Genomic DNA, 7,341 nt, shown 5'->3' on the forward strand with positions numbered 1-7,341 from the left:
TGAGATATCATAGTGTTAGTCCGAAGAAAATCAGTCAATTTAGATGACAGATAATGATTAGGAAACGAACCAGGATATGAGGCAAGAGAAACTTGCCAGTTTTCATTAAATTGTAAACATCAAGATATTTGAGCAGTTGTTAAGTGAGTAACAATCTGGTGTGGTTCACATCCGGACAACTGTAAACTACGATGGTGACCCTTCTGTATAAGGCCGGCTAATTTATCCATAGTCGTAGTCAGTTTTGGGGGGAAACTGTTAGGTAAGAAAACCCATTCTATTAATCCTTTTTCTTGAGCAGTCACAGCAGATGGAGAATAAGGGGTATGAAATATTATAAAAGAAATAGGTTGAGACGCATGTAAGTCAGTCAAAAAGCCGTCATTTAGTCGTTGCTCAACATATTGAAGTTTCTGTAAAGCCAGTGGGGTTAAGGTCCGGGGGCTATCCAGAGCTGTATCTCCTTCTAAAGTAGAAAACAAATGTCGTAATTGATAAGTAGGAATCCCAAGTACCGGGCGTAGCCAATTAATATCTCCCAATAACTTTTGAAAATCATTTAAGGTTTTGAGATGGTCTCTTCTAATTTGCAACTTTGGGGGCCTAATGCTACGTTGTTCCAATGTTGTCCCTAAATATGAAATAGGAAAGTCCTAAGTCCTTTTGAATTTTTTCCGGGGCTATTTTCAAATTGTATAGTCTCAAAGCCTCCTGTACTTTTAAAAAGCATTTATCACGTTCAGCAATACTAGGAGCTGCTAATAGGAGATCATCCATATAATGATAGGGAATATAATTGGGGTATTCTCAATGGAGGGATTGTAAAGAGCGAACTACGAATGCTTGGCATAAGGTAGGACTATTTATCATTCCTTGCGGTTAAGACTGTCCACTGATAGCACTTAACAGGCTGAGCATGATTAAGAACAGGAACTGTAAAAGCAAATTTATCTCTATCTTGCAACTGTAGGGGAATGGTAACAAACAAACAAACAAACAGTGTTTAAGATCTAGCACCATTAAGGACCAATTCTGAAGAATAAGAGCTGTGGAGGAGAGTCCCAATGGCAATGCTCCCATGGCTTCAATACATTTATTAAATTCTCGTACATCAGTTAACATTCTCCATTTTCCAGATTTCTTTTTTATAACAAAAAGAGGAGAATTCCAGGGTGAGGTAGAGGGCTCTATATGACCAAGTTGGAGTTGTTCTTGTACTAATTGTTCTAACGCCTCGAGCTTCATTTGTGGTAATGGCCACTGCTCAACCCATTTTGGAGTATTAGTTAACCATTTTAATGGGAGTGCCTGAGGAATTTGAGCAGTGGCTAGTAGTTTTCCGATGGAATGGTTACAGAAGCCCCCAGAGGAGAGAGAAGATCTCCTCCCCATATATTAATAGGTATATTTACAATATAAAAGGTAACAAACACTGATTTTCCATTATGGACTTGACATTGCAAGGGATGGGTATTCTTCCAGATATCTGCAATGGAGCCCAATCCCGTCAGCATTAAACGGCTTTTTTCTTTTTCCCAATCTTGGGGCCATTGTTGAGAAGAAATGACTGAAACATCCGCCCCCGTGTCTACTAGTCCCTCAAAGTTGTTTCCTTGTCTAATCAAGGAGAGAACAGGGTGAGAATCTTTGATAAGCATTTCCCAAAATATATGTCACCCAGTACTTCCAAATCCTCCTGTTCGTTCATCAGGAAGAGCCAAAAAGGGGTGATAAGGGAGGAGAAGTATTTGAGCAATATGTTCCCCAGCTAACAATGAAAGCGTGGCAGAAGTAGAGACCGTAATTAAAATTTCCCCAACATAGTCAGAGTCTATTACCCCAGGAATTATGGTTAAACCTCTCAAAGCCGCGCTGCTACGGGCCTAATATCAAGCCAAAAGTGCCTTTAGGCACTATAGGTCCAAATACATTTGTTTTTAATTTATAAATGCCTCCCCCTGGTGACAAAAGAACATTATCAGCTAGTGGCAAATCAGCAGCAGCACTCCCTGAAGTAGCAGACCGTAAGTCCGAAATCATCATCTGAGGTCCTTTTAATGGGGCATCAACTCGTAACGGTTGCTGGGAGGCAACAGGGTTGGGGCAGGTGGGATGGCAGGAGGGCAAAGGAGGAGAAGTCCCCGGTATTGTCCCTGGGCCCCAAGGACTTAGGCCCGCAGGATAGTTTCCCAGTATCGGGTTGCCCGTTTTGGGTGTTTTAGATCTGCATTCACCAGTCCAGTGAAACCCCTTCCCACACCGACGGCAAAGTCCAGGAGGAATCTTATTCTTCCCAGCAAGAGATCTGTCTTTAGGAATTGCACCTGGATCAGCTTTTAATTTCTGACACTCTCTTTTCATAGGACCAGGTTTTCCGTAATGGAAGCAGTTACCTCCCTTTGGTGGTCTCATAGCCTTGGCCAAGGCTGTAGCGAAGACATTAGCCTGATGCTCAGCTCCTCCTACTCCCGAGCAGGCTCTGATATATTCAGCCATAGATGCACCCTGTCCCTTTAAGGGTCCCAGCATACGCTTGCATTCAGGTTTTGCATTTTCAAATGCTAAAGTTTGTGATAATATCTCCGAAATCTCATCTCTCCTTACAGCCCATTCCACAGCTACCCGCAATCTTGCTAGAAAATCAGTATATGGCTCACTGGGGCCGTGCATTGTTTTAACAAAGGAGGGCTGGGCGTGGCCAGTAGGCACCACACGGCGCCATGCTGGTAAAAAGACCTGGTGGACTTGTTGTAAGTCCTGATCAGAGTACTGAGCCTGTTCCCTGAAAGCCCGATAGGGGCCCTCTCCCATTAGCTTGTCCTCGAGAGGACCAGGGGGATTCTGTCCCTCACTAGTCCGAGCCTGCTTTCTAGCTGCTCCTTCCCACCAGCTACGAAGTTGCAACCATTGAGAACCCCCCAAGACAGCTTGGGCAATAGATTCCCCATCTAACGGAATGATTAATTTGCCTTTTCCCAGTGATTCCAGCATAGCCAAAAGAAAGGGAGATTGAGGACCGTACTGCGCTACTGCAGCTTTAAGATCTTTAAAAAGTTTATATTCCAAAGGAGCGTATTGAACATTTATCGCACTGCCATTCTGCTGTGTCTCTGGATGGGAAACAATTGTGGAGGATCGATAAACCCACCAGGGGGAGCAGGCAAGTCGTCATCACGAAGCACAGACAAAGGAAAGGAGAACCGACAATGTTCCCTGCCCACGTCGGGCCGAGTAACCACAGTGGGGAAAAGAGAAGCACAAGCAGGAGCAGAAGGTGTAGATTTTTTTCTCCTCCTTACGGGATTTCCACCACTCCTGCAATAGATGGGTCATTTCTCTAATCTCTTTGCCCTCCTCTGACGAAACCGAAGAAGCCCCCGAATCCGATTCTGAACTATCAGATGTTTCACCATTTACAAGAGGAGGCTCATTTGTATCCTTGCCTCCGGGCGACGCAGAAGCCCCACCAACGTCTGACACATCCTCATAAATTATTTCTCCCCTCCTTGGAGCGTTAGATTTAGCTTCATTATCAGTAGAGAGCAAGGTCAAAGCCCGTGTTATAGCACTACACAAAGTGCATAACTTCAAAGGGATCGCATTACCCTTCTGATGTTGCTTTCTCAATTCCTTTTGAATTATTTTCCATTCCTTCGAGTTTACCTGTAACTTAGTTTGATACTGCAACCAATGACGATATTGCGCCACCAAGCGAAAGAGCTCACTCAATCGAGGAGTCGAGGCTTTAACGCCTATGGAGTGGAGAAATCCTTTGACTCACTCCATGTATTGTGCCCGTAATGATGATGAGGAATTCCCCATGATTTTCTGAAAGTTCCCCTGCTAGGGTGAGGAATTCCCCATGATTTTCCCAAAAGTTCCCCTGCTATGGATTTAAAATCCCCCCGGGTTACTCACCCTTTCGGTTTCACTCGAGCCCCACGTTGGGTGCCAGATGTTGGAGACTACGAGTGAAATGACACAAAACAAGACACACACGCAAGAGACAGACGATACACACACTCCGGCCGGAGGAAGAGAACTGCGCAAAACTAACTGCGGTTTATTATAAAAGCCCCCTAGGCAGAATTCCAGACTGCATGAATAAGCCTTTTCCGCACAGCGCAGGTGCGTACATGTTACCGTACAGCAAAGGGGAGTGAAAGCCCAGTCTACTGCAGAGTCTGTACAAAGCCCCCTACTCCTTCTTATCACAAGAAGGCAACGCTCCCTTGTTTGCAAGGGACCATCGAACTCAAGGCCGTGTCCAGACTCTTTGGCAGAGCGCCGCGTTTGCAAGGACGTTCAGCCCGAGTAGAGAGTCCCGTTTGCGGGCACATCTCTGCTACCCTATTAACCCTTCAACGGACACACCGAGTTCCAAAGCCCCCAGTCTCAGCAGGTCACGTGCTACATGCAGGACCCAGAATCTGGCTCTGCAGCCAGCTCGCATGAGCCTGAGCATCCCCACTTGGGAAAGGGCAGTGTCCTGGCTACTACACGGCTGTCCCTTCAGGGCCCAACTCCAGACACCCTCACCACACGTGTCTCTGTCAGTTACCGCTCACGGCAGAACCTTCCTTCCTAGGGTAATATCTCACAGGATTGTCCCACATGTCTTCGCCACGTCCATGGTGGTGTCAGGAAGATTCTGCCTTACATGCACCGAAGGCAAAAATCTGGATTCCCCGGATTCTTCAGAGATAAGGGAAACATGGGCAGAGCCCTCAAAGGGTATGCTCCACCTTCCTTGGGGGGCAGCGGGTCGAGGGGGAAGTGGTGAACGAGGAAAAAGAGTTCCCATGAAGTCTTCCTGTTCCCATCCACCCCCTCCAGATGGCAGATAACTTAGTGGCTGGCAGCAGTTTCAGTCTGGCAGTAGAAGGGTGTGGTGAGGGAACTTCTCTGCAGAAATGAAGCTACACAGGAGAGCATCTAGTGGAAAACTCTGCCGTTTAAGAAAACCACCAAGAAGAAGACATTCAGTTGAAAAGATGTGCTTTGCCAGGTGTCTTTGTTTCACTGGCACTGATAATGAATAAAGGAAAGAGGACAGAGAAGAGGCAGCCACAATGCAGGAGAGCGCATTGCCATCTTACATTGGAAACCCAGGGGTAAACCAAGTCCAAAGTAGGAAGGCCAGTTTCTTTCTATGTTGATACTGCTGGTGCATTCCAATGCCTTTACTGAACCAACAATTTTCAAAGCAATATAATGGGTACAGAAGTGAACAGAGAAGAGATGTATGCAGGAGACTAAGCAACTGGCCAAAATGAATGGTACAAAGGCTGACAAACATACCCTGGAGGAGCAAGAGAGACTACAGTGAAAGGCTAAAGAGCACGTCAGCAGTAATTCTGCTGTTAGAGAATGGGTGAGGTTCCCTCCTTGACCCCTCAAATGCCAGGTCAGCTAAATCCTGGAAGCGAATCGTGTTCACAACATTGATGAGAATGAAGAGGGGGAGCACAGAGAGAGATCAGATAATTGACCTGAAGAAGAACTTCAGCCATGACCAAAACTCTCCATGCAGACATGGATTACCAATAATATGGGCCACTACTGACTGAAACACAGGATTAAAAAGTTCATAAAACAAGAGGAGACTGAATCAGAAAACTCCGCCATCACAAGGGCAGCAGTGAAAAGTTCTGCCAACAACATGTGGCTCACTTTCCTGCTTCCTCTCTGTGCTCTGGGCTTCTCTCTGAGCCAGGATACTGCTTGCCCTTTTTGGAGGCTGCTCCTCCCTCTTTTGTTGAATTCAAGCATCCAACTTTGAGACAGTGCAAATTCCCCAGGCAGAGTCTGATTCCCCTGGCAAGGTCCTGCAGAAAGGTTTTGACATTCAGCCATCGCTTCACTACCCAAACTATCAACTTACACAAAGGAGAGGAAAAGGTGTCCCCACACAGTTCATCATGAAGGACTCGGTAGCTTCTCTCTCTTGGCTCTGGCTCCAGCTGCAGCCCTTACCCACTACGGGCCTCTGACCCCTTTGAGCTGCTCAACTCCTGGCCGCCAGTTCCTACCCAGGATTCCCAGGGCAGGGGACACTGTGTCTGCACTGCAGTGTACGCCTTTGTGTCACAATAAATGGCTGATTTATTCTGATAAGTGTACAGAAAGTGACAAATCACTATCATGTGTATTAATCACTTTTTAAATCATTGGAGCATGTTCTCATGCTTTCGATGGCAGCTATCATAATGCTTTATTTCCAGGAATGCTTTTCCAATGTGTACTCGCATTGGTTAATGTGGTAAGTCTTTATTTGAACTAATTATCATCTGATTATTAGTTGACTGTAATTGCTTACATGGTTTAAGTTTTGTAACGTTAGTTACTGCCATATCAGTAAAATGCATCAATGACGTTTGCTTTCCCAAAGAGATATTAAATTAAAACAAAGGGCCCATTTTACCTGTTGAAATGAAAAAAGGTAATCACAAATACTGATAGAGCCATAGGAAAACTTTCAAGTAAGACTGTAGTAATATAGACATATACTATTAGAATGGTTCTGTAGTGAGACATGAATACTAATAGACTGGTAAGCATTACTCTAAAAATTATTTTCTAAACTATATCTTATACAAATATATTAAGGCGTGTTTACCTTTGGTTCATGATTTCACTACTGAGTTGTTTACCTACATGTTCTTGACAGCTTAGCTGTCTCTGGCTCTTTGCGACTCCATGGCCTGTAACCTGCCAGGCTCCTCACCCGTGGAATTCTCTGGGCAAAAATACTGGAGAGGGTGGCCATTTTCTTCTCCAGGGGATTGTTCTGAGCCAGGGATCAAACTCAGGTCTTCTGTATTGGAGGAAGTTTCTTTTCCACTGAGTCATCACAAAAGCCCCATTTACCTACAGCATGTTTGCTCAGTTCTGTCCCATTCTTTGAGACTCCATGGACTGGGGCTCGCCAGTGCCCCAGTGCTCTTCTGTCCATGGGCTTCTTCAGGCAAGAATACCAAAATGGGTTGCCATTTCCTTCTCCAGGGACTTACCAAAAGAAGATATATTAAAAAGATCAATCACTACTTTAGAAGAACCAGTCAACACTATATTCCTTATTTGTAACAGCTTACTAAGAAATTCTAAGTATTTCTGTGATTGGGGAACTATAAAGATTAGTAGACATCAGTATTAAAATAAGACATAAGCACTGAAAAGGAGCTATACTATTGCTTTTTAAGAGTAGTAAAATTTAATATACTTACATATATATATGTATATATTAAATCTTATATAAGTATAAATATATATACATGTATAAATATTTATGTATGTGTGTGTATGTGTATATATATATATATATATATATATATATATATA

At 44.2% G+C, this 7,341-nt stretch overlaps 1 pseudogene; it reads right to left on the reverse strand.

Annotated features, from left to right (window-relative positions):
* Positions 1-4,955: 4,955 nt before the first annotated feature.
* LOC120859175 lies at positions 4,956-5,879 on the reverse strand (annotated as a pseudogene).
* Positions 5,880-7,341: the final 1,462 nt, after the last annotated feature.

This window comes from Oryx dammah, unplaced genomic scaffold (assembly GCF_014754425.2).
Source record: "Oryx dammah isolate SB20612 unplaced genomic scaffold, SCBI_Odam_1.1 HiC_scaffold_115, whole genome shotgun sequence".
Taxonomy (NCBI): Eukaryota; Metazoa; Chordata; class Mammalia; order Artiodactyla; family Bovidae; genus Oryx; species Oryx dammah.